Below are 18,291 nucleotides of genomic sequence, written 5' to 3' on the forward strand. Positions count from 1 at the left end.
AAGGACAAAGTCTCTTGGGGCTAGCGCTGGGGCTGGGACCTGCCGGGGGCGTGGTGAGGCTCCCCAGAGAGCGCAGTGTTAGAGGAGCATCCCGCTGGTCCTGAGGAGGTGCCCCCCACACTCAGACAGGCACTGCTTGTCCCGGGAAGTGGCGAGAGGAGGTGATGGACGTCACTGGATGGACTGGGGCTGGAACCCCGGTTTCACATCCCGCACATCCTTGCCCATTTTGAGACCCCACTGCCTCGCACGGGGAAGGGCCTGGAGCTCATCGGCAGTTCTCCTGGGGCCTGGCTGGAGGGGTGAGGTGGAATTCCTGGCTCCCATTCACCCAGGCCTGGGCCCTGTCAGGCGTGTGCATGCCCCAGAGTGGTCACGGGACGCTCGCGCCGACGCTCGGCCTGTCTCTTAGCACCCAATGCCCAGGTACTGCGGTGCCCAAGGAAAAGCCTGGCACCCTTCGTTCTCTCTGAGCCTGTAACTCTTGCACTCAGCCTCCCTTTGCCCCGCCAGAGTGGCTGCAGCATTGTCAGAGGTTGTGAGCAGCCCCGGGGCGAGGCAGAACCGCCCCATGGCTATTGTGTCAGGAGCGCCGGGTGGCTCTGGTTCCAGCAGCCGAGGCCAGAGGAATGTGGCTCGGTGCCAGAAGCTGCTGATAAAATCTCTTCTTGCAAAGGAGTTCGAGTCCCCGCTCTCCTGCCGGCGATGTAATCTGCTCAGCGCTTGCCGGGCAGTGATAACGGGCTCGGCCTCATGCGGCCCGGATTCAGGGCGCTCCGGCTGTGAACACAATGAGGAGCGAGCAAGCCCTGCCCGGGCTCAGGGTGCACTTTAACCTCGGGCGGGTCCAGGCTCCCCCAGCCCCTCCACCGCTTGGAACAATAGCCTCCGTGGGTGATTACGGAAAATCACATGCTTATTCCAGCTGCAACCAAACCAATTTGTCAATGTCCCATTTTCATTTCCCCCGATAAGACAGGGCCGGGGAGTACAATAATCCCTTCCTGAGAGACAGCTGCGGCTCCCCTCCCCAAAACACACACAGCAGAGAGGCTAATTTTGGCCTCTCTGGGCTTAGTGGGAGCAAGTCGCAGTTTTTCATTCCAGCTGGGGCTGGGATTCCAGGGGACGGGCAGGGAGCCTCTGTCCCAGCAGCTATCTGCAAATCAGAAGAAAATTCTAGGAGTAACAGAGCATGGAAAGGTGGTTTCCATCTCCTGGGCTGTGCTGTGTGGGAATAGCCAGCAAAGATGAGGGATCGGTTTAGCCAAGACAAACTCCCATTTCTGCCACTCATTCACTGCGGGTTGGACAAGTCATTTGACCACCCCGTGCCTTAGTTTCCTCATCTGTAAAATGGTGGGAGAGCTATTTACCCTCCTGTGTAAAATGCTTTGAGAGTCTCCAGTGTGATGTGCCAAGCAATATTATTAAAACACTGCACGTTTTAAAGCCCCTACGCCCACATCAGAACAGTCCCCCAAACACGAGACAGCCTGCTTCAGAAGCAACCTGCAGGGGAAAGAACCCACATAGCAGAAGATGGGTGCAAAGAGGAGTGAGGAGCCAGCCCCAAAGGGTGCTGGGAATGCACCCAGAATGCCTTGGGCCCAAAACACCGATTCCATTCTCCGCACCCCCTGCTGGTTAAGTGAACGTTCGTTGCTCAGCCATGAGCCACGTGCTTCTGTTCTGTGGTGGTGCCGTTTTTGTCTCCTCACTTTTTTGGAACTAAAGATCAGAGCAGCTGCTTAAAGCTCCGCTCTGCCTGCTCCCTCCAGGAGCGTGCAGCTTGCCCTGACGCACACCTCCAGGAGGGCAGGCATGCGGCTCTCTTTGCCATGCCCTCGCTCAGTGTGGGCACTCCTGTCACTATTTAGTCTCTTGCCCCCTGAATTGTTTTGCTGCCTCAATGAGTTTTTGTTTGTTGTAGTTATGGAAAATCCCCCGGTTATGTTATTTGCAAAGCTGCAGCTCAGACTTCACCGCTGTGCGCGATCTGGGCAAGACCAGTGCAAATGTCTGTCCCTGAATGACCAGGAGGTCTAAGCCTTCCCACCCTGCTCCCCCAGGGCAGGCCTGCTGCATCAGAAGGGGCTGGTTTCACAAAGCCCCGTTTTAGAGCAGAACACTGTTTCAAAGAGGGATTTAAAAGAGGACAGAGAAAAGCGGAACAGATTCAAGACGCCAGACTAATCTCCAGGGCATGAAGCTCAGGGAACCAAACTTATTATGGACATTAGAGTGGAGAGCATGCTTATAAAATTCTCAGATGACGCTACACTGGGAGGGGTTGCAAGCACTTTGGAGAGCAGGATTAGAATTCAAAACAACTGTAATAAAGTGGAGAATTGGTCTGAAATCAACAAGATAAAATTCCATAAAGACAAGTGCAAAGTACTGCTCTGAGGCAACTCCATAACTGCACAACGGGGACTAACTGGCCAGGGCCAGCACAGCTGGACAGGATCTGGGTGTTCTAATGGATCAGAACTTGAATATGAGGCAACAAAGTGATGCCGCTGTGAACAAGGCTAATATCATCCCAGGGTGTATTAACAGAAGTGTCATATACAAGACTGTGACCGAATGCACCCCTGTATTCACACCCTACACACTACTGGAATACTCTTTGTACAAAATATGCCTTGTGAGGTATCATTTGAATACTACTAACTCACTGGTCAATAACAATACCATGATGAAAGGTGTAGTAACATTCTATGGAGAGTTATAAACTTAAGCCGAAATTGGGTCTGAAATGTGGTTACCAGACAAGCCTGGGGAAACCAGTTTCTCAAAGACAAAGGACAAGCTGTTGCCTCTAGCCAGGTGTCATCAAAGCTGATGGGCCACCACCTGTCAAGTGGCCATTCTTTGGCAAGGAAGAGGGGCGAGAACAGACACATCTGCATCTTAGCAAACAGCATGGAACCTCTTTCACGGTGAGACTCCATAACTCCAGCCTCACAGCAGGAATGAACTTTATCTCGGAAAATGCATTTCAAAAGGGGGCCTGGACTATAAAGTGGGGGGCAAAACCATCTCAAGGGTCTCTCTCCCCATCCGTTTCTCTCTCAGCTAAGAAGACAGAAGAAAGAGCCTTTGGGAGCTGGCCTGAAACTTTGGGCATCAGCCCTGTTACTGGGAACACGTGGTAAGAATTTTACCTCGACCCAAGTCTAGCTTGTTAAGTTTGAGCACTAGAAAGTGTTTTATCATTATGTCTCTTGTAGCCATTTCTGACTTCAATGCCTTGTGCTTGTGCTCACCTAAAATCTGTCTCTTTGTAATTAAACAAACATGTTTTATTCTTTAATCGAACCTAATCCATTGTTGTTTGTGTGCATTGTATGGGTCACTCCCTTTCAAGTAGCAAACTCTTGGATATTTATCCCCTTAGAGGGACAACAGACCTGAAATGTGTGACCTGTCCAGGAGAGGGCTGGACAGCGCAAAACGCACATTTGGGGGAGGGGAATTGGAGACTGGGAGTGTGTTGGGGTCACCCCACAAATAGTAACCAAGGCTGCTGGGAGCCAGGATCTGGCTGGTGTTTGCTGACAGGCTCCTGGGGTCAGAGTTGCTGGACCAGGGCTGTGGCTATCCACAGTCAGGGGGTGACCTGCATGGTGGCAGGCTGGTTATGAGCAGCCCAGGTGGGAGTGACAGCAGTAAAGCATCGTGAGCAATGTTCCCTCTACTTTTTTCCATCCATGTGCAGAATGAATTTTGTTATGTACACCAATATCGAGGTGATGTGCAGATGTGCACCACCAGGAGAAACAAAAAAACCTAGATAAAATATAAATTTTTAAAAAGTTACCATAGGGATAATTACTCCAGCCAGAACAGGTTAGGCATTTTAGAACTCACTACTCAAATAATTAAATTTAAGTGTAAGAGAGAAATAAAAATTATGAAATGCATAGACCAGTCAAAAAACTCAAATAACACCACTTTGAAAGAATAAAATTACAGAGAATATATGTGCATTGCAGGAAGTACCAAGAAGTAACAACAATAATGTGTTGGGAGGTCAGTGTGAAAGACAGAGAGTGTGCATGTGAGAGAGAGAGACAGAGAGACACTGTGTGTGTGAATGTGTGAGAGACACGTGCTGCTCCTTTAAGTAGATTGGCACTCACCAGTCTGAAACCTGCTTGTTCAGACACAGCAGCAGCTGCCAGCAAGCTCCCTCCCACGTCCCACTCCTGAGCCCTGTCATGCCCCCGCCCCAGCTCTCCAGAGATGGGGTACAGGGGCGGGGACACCCTGACATCAGTGCCCCCCTTCCCTCCCCCCTCCACTCTGCACAGCGAGCAGGAGGCTCCCGGGAGCAGCTGGCCAGGGGCTCCAAGGCAGAGGGCAGGAGGAGTGCGGCGCGGGGGGGAGAGGCACCTGAAATGTGCAGCACTTGATAGACTGCTAGGCGGCCGCACAGCCGTGCAGCTTAGAGGGAACTTAGATTGTGAGGTCCCCCAGGTTGCAGCGCAGGGATGACACAGCCCATCTCTCGTCTGGTTTGTACCCCAGAATGTCATAAAGACACGGGAGGTGATTGTCCTGCTCTGCTCAGCACTGGTAAGGCCTCAGCGGGAGGACTGTGTCCAGTTCTGGGCCCCCCTCTTCAGGAAAGTTGTGGAGAGAGTCCAGAGGAGAGCAACAAAAATGATGACGGGTTTAGAAAGCCTGAGCCTGCGGAAAGGGTACGCATACTGGGCTTGGCTAGCTCTCAGAAAAGCACCCTGCGATGGGACCCGAGGAGACTCTTCAGATATCAGAGGGGCTGTTATGGAGAGGACAGTGATCAATTGTAGGACAAGAAGAATGGGCTTTATCTGCAGCCAGGCAGATTTAGGTTAGACATTAGGAAACAACTTTCTAACTCTCAGGGGAGTTCAGCTTTGGGACAGGCTTCCAAGGGAGGTCATGGAATCCCCGTCCTGGGAGGTGTTTAAGAACCGGCTGGACAAACCCCTGTCAGGGATGGTCCAGGTTTACTTGGTCCTGCCACAGCGCAGGGGGCTGGGCTCGATGACCTCTTGAGGTCCCTTCCAGCCCATCACTTCTGTTCAGTGATTGATCAGTCATCCCCTTCAGCAGGTCACACGCATTGCCTGTTCCATTCATTGGCTGTAGTTAATCCCATGCGGTGTGTTAGTGCTTTGCACATATGGAGCATCTTCCATCAGAGGAGTTCACAACGCCTCTGAAAGTGGATAAACATTGTCCTATTTACAGCATGGAAACACGGTGTACTCCCAACATTTCATGCCCCTGGGACAAGTGATTCTTAGGGCCAAAGAAGATTTCTTATCATCAGCCACCCGCACACTTTTATCTCGCTCTTCAGGCACAGACCTGCCAGCAGGACACACCTGTGTGTACCCAGCCAAAGCTGCTGCAAGTCCCTCGATAGACAATCCCACTTCGCCGCTGCTGTGCACGAGCCGTCCTGAGAGCCCAGCTGCGCTCTGCTAGCGACGGGGCCACTAGGACCCTCACGTGCAGGAGAGCAAATGGCCTTGTCGTCAGAATCCAATTTCTGACCCTAAATGTCTACCAAGGATGTTGGCTTGTAATAACACAATGGGTGGTGACAAGCCGTTCTGTGTCCTAGCACAAGCCTTTGGGATTTGCAGTTATCTGCAGTTGGTTTTCTCAGGGGGATGATGCCCAGCCCTGCTGCTGAAGGCATGGCCATCTGGCGTGACTGTGGCCTACTGTGGCCTCATTTTCTGCGGGTTGAATTCTGGCATATCATTATCTTCGTGAGCCACGCTAACTAAACTGTTGACGTGGCCCTACACACGCTCCATGGCAAAGTCAATCTAGCAGCATTTACTGGCTAAGTTTAAAAGATCTAGTTTTCCTTTTTCCTGCCTTTTCACCCCCACTCGATGCCCTGATGATATTTTCCTGTCCTTTCTCCAAACAACGGCCTGGGGTGGGAATGTGCTAGGCCACCTTCATTTTGAAGAACTCTTTGCAAAGGGAACGCCGCTCTCCTACGGCCTCTGCCTCTGAGCGGTGTGTGCAGCAATGCACTGAGCATGGATGTGCATTTCACGCTGGGAGCCAGGCGTGGGCTGACAGCGGGATTGGGAGCCAGGAACTCCCACCGGTACTTGCTGGGGCTCTGACGCAGACTTTGGTGAGTTACCTGGGTGCACTCACAGGCAAGCTGCTCCACGGGCTGACGGATTACAGCTGCTGTGCTTACATAGCTCTGGGATCCTCTGGTCCTAAATGGCTTTGAGCACTGGGGGCAGACCTTTGGGCTGCACCATTGACATTCACTCCTGTTCATTGCCTCCAGGCCCCACTCCTGCACAAGGCTTTCCCTGAGCCAGGCGAGACTGACTTTGGATGTCAGTGTCCTGGCCAGCTGCCGCCTGCTCGAAGCTCCCCGTTCTGCGGATGATTGTGAGGAAGCTGGTGGCTGGCCAGCTCCAAACATCCTCAGGGCCCTTGTGCCCGGGCAGTCAGCCGCAGCGCAGGCTGTGGGACAGGAATGGAGCCAGCACCACAGCTGGCCACCTCCGCAGACAATGGACAGAGGCTAGACGTCCTTGCAGATATTGCCCACGATCCCAGCAGCTCTTGGCACTGATGACAGCCTGGTGCCGTGACCTCAGGCCCTCGCTGTGGAGGGGCAGGCCCCATGCTTTCGGGGAGCACTGATCCCGCCCAGTGCTGAGCCTTCTCCTCCCCAGGGGCCCGCTTCCATCAGCTCCTTGTTCAGCAACTGCTGGGCAACATGGTGAGACGATACAGGCTGCAACGCCCGCGGTGCAGGTACTGAGCTGCGACCCTCTCGCTCAGACAGCGCAGGGCTGCACCGCAGGACCCTCGTTCTAGCCCACTGGGGAGGTGGCAGGCTCAGCATGCAGGTGGCGATTTGAGTCCTTGGGATGAGCTTCACCTGACAGCGACCTTGAGCATGTCAAGTGGCCCCCTCTTGCACCTGCTCCACATAGTGGGTAAGGGCCTACTACTGCTGCCAGCTAATCTGGGCACTGCTTCAGTGGAGGGAGGCCTGTGGTTTTGGTGCTGAGGGTCACAGTCTCAGGCACAGTCATGGTGGTGGAAGTGCTCTGTTGATTGAGACATCTACCCAACCACTGGCCTGCAGGCTCAGGCTTATCCTCGGCTGCTCCCTGCACTGCACTCCCAGGTTGTTTGGTCACCAGGAAAGGATTGTTTTTACTTATGGGCTTCAGGAGACTGCACTGGTGCCTTTCCTGTGTGGATCTGGCCTGACCAGATCCTTTGTTACCCCTTGGTTTAGACTCTTGCCTGGGACAAAGCCGCCTCGTTCAGAATGCGGCTGCCCACCTTCTGGGGGGCCGGGGTGCTGAAACCCCTCCCCAGTGTGCTGGCTGGCAGGCGACTGCCCGGGATCTCAACAGACTGCTGCATACAGGTGCCAGGTTCTCCTAAGGACTGCCCCCATCTCCAACTCCTTGGGTGGCTGGAGCACCACATCTCAAGGGGGAGCTGGTGGGAAGTGGGGCTTAGGAGCTCTCACCAGCAGGTCTGCCCCTCGTGGATTCCCTTCCTGGTCGCAGGCAGGACGAGCTCTAAGTCACAGTGTTTCTAGTCTCTTCCCGCTGAGTGAACGATGGACTCCAGGCTTCCTAGCTGGCTGGTTGGTTAAAAGTTGTGGGCAGCAGTGTGTTTTGTTCATGGTCTTTGAAACGTTCGTTGATCCAATTTAAGGGTTTCAAATGCACCCAGATAGTGTGGTGATGGGCACTCACTTAGGGCCGGTCTATGCTGAAGACATACATTGGCACAGCTATATCTCTCAGAGGTGTGAAAAATCCACAGCCCCGGAGCTGTAGCTCCGCTGACCTCACCCCAGCGTAGACGGCCCGAGGCTGACGGAAGAATTCTCTCAGGAGGTAGATTAACGGCAGCGATGGGAGACGCCCTCCCATCGGCGCGGGCAGCATCTACACTGAAGCTGCAGCTCTGTAACCGGGCTGCTCCGGTGCTTCAAGTGTGGACACGGTCCCCTAAGCATCAAGGGCCACTAAGAGGACTGAAAAAGACGTGTCACCTAGGAAGGGTCCTGGGGCCATGCTAGGTTGTATTATATCAAGATCTCACTGATGTATATTCATGCTTCCTCTCCATCTACATGAGAACGACTCTCTTTGTTTCTTTCTGGCTCGCGAAGTGAAAAGCTACTTCCTCCGAACCCTCCTGGACTGATCAGTGGCCGTGTGACAAGCGGCTCTTTCCCTGATTTCTCAGGGAAGCTGAGCACCTTTCTTTATAATCACTCAGTCGCCTTTTTGATCTGTCTTGATTTTTGAGCCTCTGCCCCCCTTCCTCTCTGTGTGCGTGCGAGAGAGACAATTAGCGTCGCCCCCTCACCCAGATTTATTAAGGAACTCTCCTTCCCACATCTGCCCATCACTGATCCTCCTCCTGCATTCCAGGGGCTCTTCTCCCCTCTCTGCCCTGGCCCAGGGTGGGTGCTGCAGGGCTGGAGTGGGGAACAGAGGGTCTCTCCCCACTGCTTACTGGAGCAGCTGGGCTGTTTCTGCAACATCCAGAAGTGATGGTCTACTCACAGTTGCCTACAGAGCTCCAAGGTCTTTGGTGCATCATCTGCAGCGGCAAGGCCCGTGGCCAAGGTGCTGGCCACCTCCCTTCAGCACACAGGGCCCCAGGGCACCTCACATGGAAGCACAGGAAGGGATTCCTACTGGGGGCCCACAAAGGTGTCCCATAAAAATACACCTGGACTTTCCTCCACCCCTGCTCAGGCCCTTGGGAGCGCACCCCGCCAGGCAGCACCACACACATGCAGCTAGATGGGGCAGAACAGCTGCCTTGGCCCATCGCTCGGTTAGAACGCACCTGGGCCTATGCAGGGCTTATCTGGAGTAATCCTCCCAGCAGCTGCAGGCCTGGAAACTACTTAAGGAGGCAGAAGAGTTTGCTTCTGGCAGGTGTAATTGCAAAAGGAATTAGTCATTTCTTGTGTTCATAAGGGCGGGGCAGGAGGGCTGCAGAGGACCCCCGGGCCTCCCTATGCAGAGCCCTGGTTTCACCCTACAAATGGGGACTTTGCCAGTGTGGGGAAAATATCAAAGCAGCCTGATCTGCTGAGCGGTCCTGCTTTGTCACAGCTGTGCCTGGGGGGTGAGGGGCCATTTGTTGGTGGGGGCCTGGGAAGAGAGCAAGAGACTCAAACAAAGCTCACCATGACTGGCCATGATCCTGCCAGCTCCTGGGATTTTAGAGCAAGTCTGGTGATTTGCTGAAAGCCCCAGCGCCTGGCACCAAGCGAGCAGGTGAGAGTCTTAGCCTTTCTGGAGGAAAATGACATTTCCAGCATTTGTGGGGAAAGGTGACCCCTGTGTGGCCGAAAGGCTCAGACCGCAGGACAAGAGCCAGGATTTTCACTTATTTAGTTCATGGTTTTGAAGCCAATGCCTTGACTGCGGGTAGCCTGACTCCTGATATTTGAGCAGGGGGAGGCCAGGCTGCCCTCTGCACCAGGCATCTCCAGGAGGCATGCGCTGGCTGCGGGCGAGCTGTCTCCTAGCTGGCTGGTTGAGAGGCGAGCTCCCAGCAGTGTGGTGAGGCGGTGCTGGTGAAGGGCTGCCTCGCTCCGGAGATGAAAGGTGCCATCAACATGCAGAAAGCATTGGTGGTTCCCAGTGGGGTGAAGAGCACCTCCCTGAGGTGGCGGACAAGGCCTGGAGGGAAGGCAGTTCCTGAAAGTCTCCTTAGCAAACACCTGCCAAAGTGCTTCAGAGGTGTTAACTAATTAACCCTCACGGCTTGCCTGGGGGCTTGAGGCACAAGGAGGACAGGTGACTTGCTCAAGGTCACAGAGTGAATGGATGTCAAAGCTCGAAAGAGAACCCAAGCATCCAGACTTCTATGTCCTTGCTGTAACCCCTCGATCGCAGAGCGTCTGTAAACCAGCCACCAGAACATCTTTGGATGCTTGTGTCGCCAGGCTCCGTAGCACGTCCTGGTGAGCAGCTCACTGGCCCTGCTGTGGAGTTGCCTACAGCCCAGAGGCACCGAGAGACAGGGTGGGATAAATACTCCTGCATCGTGCCGGCACAGGGGGCCATTAGCTCCAAACAGGGCATACGGGGGTTGGGAGCCTCGCCGTGGGGCAGAGGTAGCCCTGGAGGAGGAGCTCAGGGAAGCCAGGCTTGGGGAATAAGGTCAGAGCTCCTAGTAAAGCCAAACCCGTGTGTGTGTGTGGTGGGGGGGAGTTTGGATGCTCTGGGCCTGGATCCAAGAAGGGGCTCAGGTGTTCCAAAGCCCAGCATCGTGGCGCCGAGTTTTTAGGGGCCTAGATAACCACAGGAGCAGACTGTAATCCACCCAGCTGAGCAGGGCTCCCCAGCGGGGCAGAGACAGAGCCCTTTAGAATGGGATCCACAAAAGTCAACAGGCTTGGCTGGTGGAAGCCCCTTAAGCTAGCCAATGGGAGTTGCTGACCGACTAGGGGGTGCTAAGCCCTGCCCCTTTTGCAGAGGTTGGCACCCACATCTGGGGAGGCGCCTGGCTCTGAGCCATGAATGGAAACCTGCCCCTGGAGCCAGGCAGCTCGGGTGTTTCTTGTGGGCATGAGGCAGGCGCTTGCCTGGCTCCACGCAGAATGGCTGGAGGAGAGGGAAGAGGCGCTGGTTCTGGTGCCCATGGGACAGCTTTTAGCCCAGTGGTTGGGATGTGGGAGACCCCTGTTCAAATCCCGTCTTCCCCTCAAGCAGAGCAGGGAATCAGACCTGGGGCTCTCCCGAACCAGGCAAGTGCTCTAACCCTGGGGCTAAGCTGAGCACCAGCAGCAAGCACCTCCTCCTGCTTGGGCAGCAGCCTGATTTACACGGGGCCCTGGTCCAACAGCAGCCTCTGAGCACACCAACTGGCTCAGGCTCCGCACGCGAGACAGGGTAGTGACCACCCACTTCCCCAGTGGGTGAATTAGGCAGGCCCCGGGCCTCCAGGTGCTAATGGGAGCAGCAGCGCGTGACCAGGACACAGGTGCCAGGGGAGCTTGGACCGTGGTCACTTGGGGCTGAGCGAGTGTAGGGGCCGGCGGTGTCTGACGGGAGTTCTGTGGATCGCAGCAAAGCCTGAAGCTGGGACTTAAGTGCCTTGCGCCCAGACTGAGCACTAAGATTCAGGGGGAGAGAGAAGGGCTTGGACACAATCAGCTACAGATGCTGCAGCTACTGCATCATAGACTGCATCGTATTCAGAGGGGGATCTCAGCCCTGCTGCGCTGGTGGTTTTCTTGCAGTGAGTCCACTGGACTGTGGAGAGGTCTCCCAGGATTGGGAGGGGACTTAGTCACTGAAATCCAGACTGGACCAAGCACTGGAGAGAACCTGGGGAAAGGGGATAGATGTAGGCAAGACCGGTGAAGGACTACGATGATCCTGCATTTACCACCCCCCTCCCCTTCTTTTACCTGGGGTTTGATTCAAAGCTGACAGAATTTCAGCCCAGAGGAAGCTGTAACTACAGTTAGCTGTAGGATGGGCCTTCATGTCGCTCTGCAATAGCAGTTTAATTATTACTGCGCAGGGAAGACTGGTCTCTTTTTGCCCAACGCATTCTGTCCTCCTTTCTAGGAACACCACAGTCGCTGACTGGCAACATGCTGAAAATGCCGCCAGAGTTCATGAGACTGCTGTGCTTTGAAAGCCTTCTTCCTTTTTACTCCCGTCCAAATCCCTGAGGAGTTTTTTCTCGCCCTGCCCAATCCCCTTTCAAGCACCCAGGAGGGGCTTCTCTCAGTGAGCCGTAGAGGAAAAATCTCTTTCTGTGAAATTTGCTGGTAGAGATGAACCTGTCTATATGGGTCTAACAGAGAACTCATTTCTGTCACAACCCTTCCAGCCTCAGTTTCTGTATCTATGCTCAATTTTGGGGGGCAGCCAAGCTGAAACCCTGTCCTCCTGATACCTCCTCAAGTGGTCTTTAGGGGTAATTTCAATTTAGTCCTGGGACCCAACTATATCCTGTACCCCACTTCATTTATTTGGGCTGGGATGGGATAGACCAGCGGCTCAGTCTCAACTTTTCCAGACAACTGTACCCCTTTCTGGAGTCTGATTTGTCGTGTGTACCCTCAAATTTCACCTCACTTAAAAACTACTTCCTTACAAAATCAGTCATGAAAAGACAAAAGTGTCCCAGCCCCTCTATTACGGAAACATGGCTGACTTTCCCATTTTTACCATATAATTATAAAATAAATCAATTGGAATGTAAACATTGTACTTACATGTCCGTGTATCGTACAGAGAGCAGTAGAAACAAGTCATTGTCTGTATGAAACGTTAGTTTGTCCTGACTTCGCTAGTGCTTTGTGTGGAGTAAGTTGTAAAACTAGGCAAATCTCTAGCTGAGTTGATGTAAGCCTGGAAGAGCCCTGCCTACCCCCAGGGGTACCCGTACCCTGGTTGAGAACCACTGGGATAGAGTCTGTCCCAATGTTTCTCCAGCTTAGGGCTCCAATCCTTTCTCCTTGGATTGTTGAACCAGACCAGGGTGCTGTCTTCCATCACAGAGTCTGATCATTTTACCAGATGCTAGCCTCCATTTTCTCTAGCTAAATGGTGAGATTTTTCAGTTTGGGATTGTAGCGTATCTGTCGTTCAAATGATCTAGCCCAGGGGTGGCCAACCGGTGGCTCCGGAGCCCCATGCGGCTCCTCAGACGTTAATCGGCGGCTCCTTGTCTAGGCACCGACTCCGGGGCTGGAGCGACAGGCGCCAACTTTCCAATGTGCCGGGGGGTGCTCGCTGCTGAACCCCTGGCTCTGCCCCAGGCTCTGCTCCTATTCCACCCCTTCCCGTGCCCTCCCCTGAGCCTGCTGTGCCCTCTCTCCTTCCCCCCCCCCCAGCCTCCTGCATGCCATGAAACAGCTGATCGGGAGAAGGGGGGAGGCGCTGATCAGCAGGGCTGGGAGGGGTGGGAGGCTTTGGGAGCAGAGTGGGGGTGCTGACAGTGGGCGGGAGGCGCTGGGAGTGGGGAAGTGGGGAGCTGATGTGGGGCTGCTGACGTATTACTGTGGCTCTTTGGCAATGTACATTGGTAAATTCTGGCTGCTTCGCAGGCTCAGGCTGGCCACCCCGGTCTATATTCTTATGTGCCTCTTCCAGAATACCGTACAAGAGATGTGTTGGGGTCCTTCGCTCAGGGCCCAACATGAGGAGTGCTGGGGTACACATTGTCCTCTCATTGACTGCTGTGTATGCTGAAAATAGGCCTCAAATCTTTCTTGTTTCATGCTTTAAAACCTCCTTCAGTCACTTTTGGATAGCAGCAGGGTGTGGTGAACTGACCCATGACGTGTGGCTTGGTGGCTGTGCACTATTCTCACTAGATACACAGCAGCAACATCCTGTGACGAATGAAATCCGTGGCCCTGATTTCGATACATGGGTGTAGTTGTGCTCTCTTGAATTAAAATTCTAGAAGATGAATAGTGCAATGTCAAGGGAAAATGAGCCCTGCTCTTCTACTTTCTCCATTAGCAGCTATGGATGGAAACCAGCTTGAGAGCATTGCTTGCAATCTCCTGCCAGGACAGAATCGAGTTACTTCCTCTGTCAAGGATCATCTGTTAAAATGATACCTCTCTGGATCTTGGCCAGCAGGCTAAACATGTCAGCAGTAGACATTAAACTGGGAAGTGGGCGATGGTAGAGGGTAGCAATTTTCTTCCTGGCTGCACAATTCCCCTGCCAGACTATTTATCGCCTTTACTGGTAGCAAGAGATGGAGCTGGATGACTTTATTTTCAGACTGGCAAATGGCACAATGTTTGTAAAGTTCACTGTGTTACACCTCTGAGGCCAGTGCAAAGGATCTCTCCGGCATTAGATACTGCAGTTATTCAGCACATATTTCTTTCAGCAAGCACATGAAGATATTTATCTCCTTCTGTTATAAGGGGTGTGTGTGTGTGAGAGTAAGTTACTGCAAGAAACACTTCCTAGGAGCAGTGTCTGAACTAGGAAAGGTTTCAGAGTAGCAGCCGTGTTAGTCTGTATTCGCATCCGATGAAGTGAGCTGTAGCTCACGAAAGCTTATGCTCAAATAAATTTGTTAGTCTCTAAGGTGCCACAAGTCCTCCTTTTCTTTTTGTGAACTAGGAAAGTTTCAGAAAGGGGAATTTTATCCCTGTAGCATGGGGAATGTGGTCTGAGGAAAATTCCAGCCAGGAAAAAATTTAGGAAATGCATGCCACTTGGTATAGTCTAATGCAGCGGTCCTCAAACTGTGGGTCGGGACCCCAAAGTGGGTTGCGACACCATTTTAATGGGGTCACCAGGGCTGGCCTAGATGTGCTTGGGCCCCAGCCCCACCATCCAGGGCCAAAGCTGAAACCTGAGGGCTTCATCCCTGGGTGTTAGGTTCAGATTACAGGACCCCTGCCTGGGACTTTGGATTGGTCCCTGCTGCCTGGGGCGGTGGGGCTTGGGCTTTGCCCCCCCCCCCGCCCACACACACCTCGGGGGCAGGGCTCGAGCGGTCTCAGGCTTTGCCCCTCCTCCTCCCCCCCCACCCCGGGTCATGTAATAATTTTTGTCAGAAGGGGGTCATGGTGCAATGAAGTTTGAGAACCCTGGTCTAGTGTATTCCAAAGGCAAAACCATGCTCTCCAAAAGCACTGTTATAAAGTCATCCTTGGTGGGAATGGGGATGGTTTGACACTAGCTATGGAGAGGAATGATCTCTGTTAGAGACAGCTAAGCCCACTTCCCCACCCTACTGTCCCCTTTCAGCTTGAATACTGCATGGGGAAAAATGCAGACAACAGTTTCCTCAGGCTCAGCCACGGTGAGTGCGTGTCTTCAGGAGGTTGCTTCAGCAACAAAGGCAGTTTAATGCCATTCAACAAAATGAATCCACCACCCTGCATTGTGTGGGTCCTGCATGTCCTGGTCTCGTAAGGTTGGTGGTGAGCATGGTGTGCGTGCAAAGTACAACAGGTCAAACTCTGTGCTTACAATGGGATTGCGTGGGCTGTATGTCAGCACGGGAGCTGGCTCAGTGGGTTTGTGTAGCTTGAAGTCCAAAAGAAAAATGAATCCCCTTAGTGAAGAGATGACTGGGTACTCCCTCTCTGGTGGAGGTGACCCTCATACACCACCACCTGCTTCCTGGATAATTACTAATCTGGGCGATTGCCACAGCCATGGGGTCTCGCAGATAGTAACTAGGACACACAACAGCCCGGTCAGGTAGCTAAGGGTACGTCTATACTGCAGCTGGGAGTGAGCCTCCTAGCCCAGGGCCACAGGTTTGTGTGAGTCGGGCTTGTGCTAGGGTGCTGAAAATAGGGGGGTCGCTTGGGCTGGAGCGTGTGCTCTTGGCCTGAGGAGAGGGGGTGAGCTTGAGCCTGAGCAATGTCCAGGCAGCATTTCAGTGTGCTAACACAAGCCCTACTCGTGTGTGTGGGCCTGGGCTGGAGGCGCTCTCCCATGCAGCGTAGACATGCCCTAAGTTCTTACAGATGGGGCACTGAGAAGAGAGGTGACCCTGGGTAACTTAACCCCAAGGGAGACACCGGCAGAGCCGGAGCTGGAAGTCATGAATCTCAGGCCCCTGCTTAATCCACCGATCAGCCCTTTCTACGATACCAAGACAATTCGGTTTTCTAGTGAAGTGGTGCCTGAGGCTGACGGAGACTGCATTAGAGTGTGTTTCAAGGCCTGGGGTGGGGGCAGGAAGACTGGAAGGGGAGGCTTAGGAATAAGAGTCCAGCTACGTGGGGACTGTCCATGCAATCAGTAAGTGAAAGGTCCTGGATCTAGAAGGCTGCGTGGGTGACACCAGTCCTAAAGGCTACTTTATTTAACTATGGTACAAAAATGAAGATGTAGAGTATATATACAAGGAAACAGTGTCCAAGAGCCATGCGTGTGGGATTATTGGAATGGATGGAAATAAAGAAAGGCACAATGGCATTACAGTAGCAGGCTGAGTGGGTAGGTAGATGCTTAATAATCGACTGTCCTGTTTGTATAAAAACTAGTCAGGATTACACAACCAGCCTCAGTCAGCTGACAAAACCTCTTAGCTGTAGTAACTATAATCCTTCTTGCTTTGTTCCTTCCCTACTGTTAAAACCACAGCAGGTATTTACCACGGGGGGTGCAAGAATCGTTTCCACGACCAGTGTAGGTAGGGATGGCTTTTGATCTAAGAACTCTGTGAAACTTTGGGGATCCAGCATTTTTCCATTGAAAGCAAATTTTCTTTGATTGAGCAAATTTCCTCTGCAGGAGTTAAACCACTTCTCGGCAGCTGGCACTGCATTACGTTTTTAAAATGTGCAAAACTGGGGCATAAGCAAGGCTCACTTAGGATGTTTGATGCCTGAGCTGTCTCTAGGCCCACTTTTTTTTAATCATCTGGAAATGTCTAGGATAAATGGGTCCCAAGCCCTTTTAAGCTAATCAATAATGTTGCAGGACTGCTGCAAAAGTAAGGGTCAGGTTCCATCCCCATTACTCATGTGGTACCCATTGGTACTGCCCATTGTGAGTAAGGTGTGAGAATGTAGCCCATAATAAGGTGCTTTGCTGCTTGAGTGTGGGTGGCTGCATCAGTCCCCAAAAGCAAGGGGACTCCCAGACATCAGGGAATGGGGCAATGTTATGCCTGACAGGCCTAATGCTCAGCAGTCTGCCTGTGCTGCCCTCTCACTTGCTCTTGCCTCATGAATATTCAGTTATTTCTATAAAGCAGAATAGCTTCAACAGGCAAGAGTGAGAGATCTGTCGTCCCAGTTTCAGGGTAACTGCCCATGTCTCTCCCCCCGGCCCCCACACACTTTGTGGTGCACTCCAGGTGTGTCCACTCAGGTCTCCAGATGTCACTTGTCTCTGGGCAGGGACCCTGTCCCTGCCCCACTCCCTTAAGACCAGGGCTTAAAGGGTGCACAGCCCCCTGCCTTACCCTAAAGGCCATTAGTCTGCCTGTGCTCTCTCTCTCCAAGGATAATCATAGAATATCAGGGTTGGAAGGGACCTCAGGAGGTCATCTAGTCCAACCCCCCTGCTCAAAGCAGGACTGATCCCCAATTAAATCATCCCAGGCAGGGCTTTGTCAAGCCTGACCTTAAAAACTTCAAAGGAAGGAGATTCCACCAACTCCCTAGGTAACCCATTCCAGTGCTTCACTACCCTCCTAGTGAAAAAGTTTTTCCTAATATTCAACCTAAATCTCCCACACTGCAACTTGAGACCATTACTCCTTGTTCTGTCATCTGCTACCACTGAGAACAGTCTAGAGCCATCCTCTTTTTGATAATGACCAGGGTGTGCCAGCAACTGCAAGTTATCACACAGCTCTTCCAAAGCAAAATACATTTATTCATAGGACAAAAGCATGATAACAGAAACATATATATAAAATCCCTACACAGTTACTTAACATACCAGAAATCAGCCATTTTCCACAACTCACCTTAATTAACCCCCCCCCACCCCCATGGATTTTAGTTCCTGGAGGAGCTGTGGTATCCCTCCCCATGAGATAAAACACAATCATACATCGTTGGGATTATTAGTACCAAAACCCAACCCCATCCTTCCCCAGAGAATCTGCTACTTCTCCAAGCCAACAGCATGCACTTTGGGCATTACCATGGTACGAATAGCCGAAGACCTCAGGTGGTGGCCTGTTGTTTGTGCCAGATATTGTGCAGACAGGAAGTTGCAGTACAGTCCCTGCTCTACAGAATGTACAACGTGACCTAAGACCTGACACTACAAGTCAGTGTAACAAATACCAGCAGGGAAGGGGAAAATGGGTAATGCTAAGATCACACTCTTCCATAGGCTGGCTACAGCATGGGCATACTTTGATAGTCCCAAGTAGTTTAAAAGCTTTTTTAAAAAAATGAGTAAATATGAGCAAACCCCATTGGACCTCTCCCCAGCTGCTAGCAATTTCCAATAGGCATCATGGTAGAAACAAGTCTTGTGGACTGGCTTGAGTGGGGAGAAGGTGGTGGCTTTAGAGGAGGGTATTCCATGTGCAAAGGACACCGAGAAAGAAAGCGTGAAGACACAGGCTTGATCTTGTTTATTGTCTGTTCTCAGCAGCTCCTGAGAATGGGGAAATCACTTTTTTTTTTAAAGCTATTACGAAGCGTAGCTATTTAAAACTTTGTTCTAGTTAATGGAGTAGTGAATTCCCCCTCCCACTATGACTGCTTATAAAGACATGTGACCTATTAGATATGCCCGTGTTCTAACAGCAATAACTATCAAGACTATT

Source organism: Lepidochelys olivacea (genome assembly GCF_965140295.1).
Source record: "Lepidochelys olivacea isolate rLepOli2 genome assembly, chromosome: 9".
NCBI classification, from domain to species: domain Eukaryota; kingdom Metazoa; phylum Chordata; order Testudines; family Cheloniidae; genus Lepidochelys; species Lepidochelys olivacea.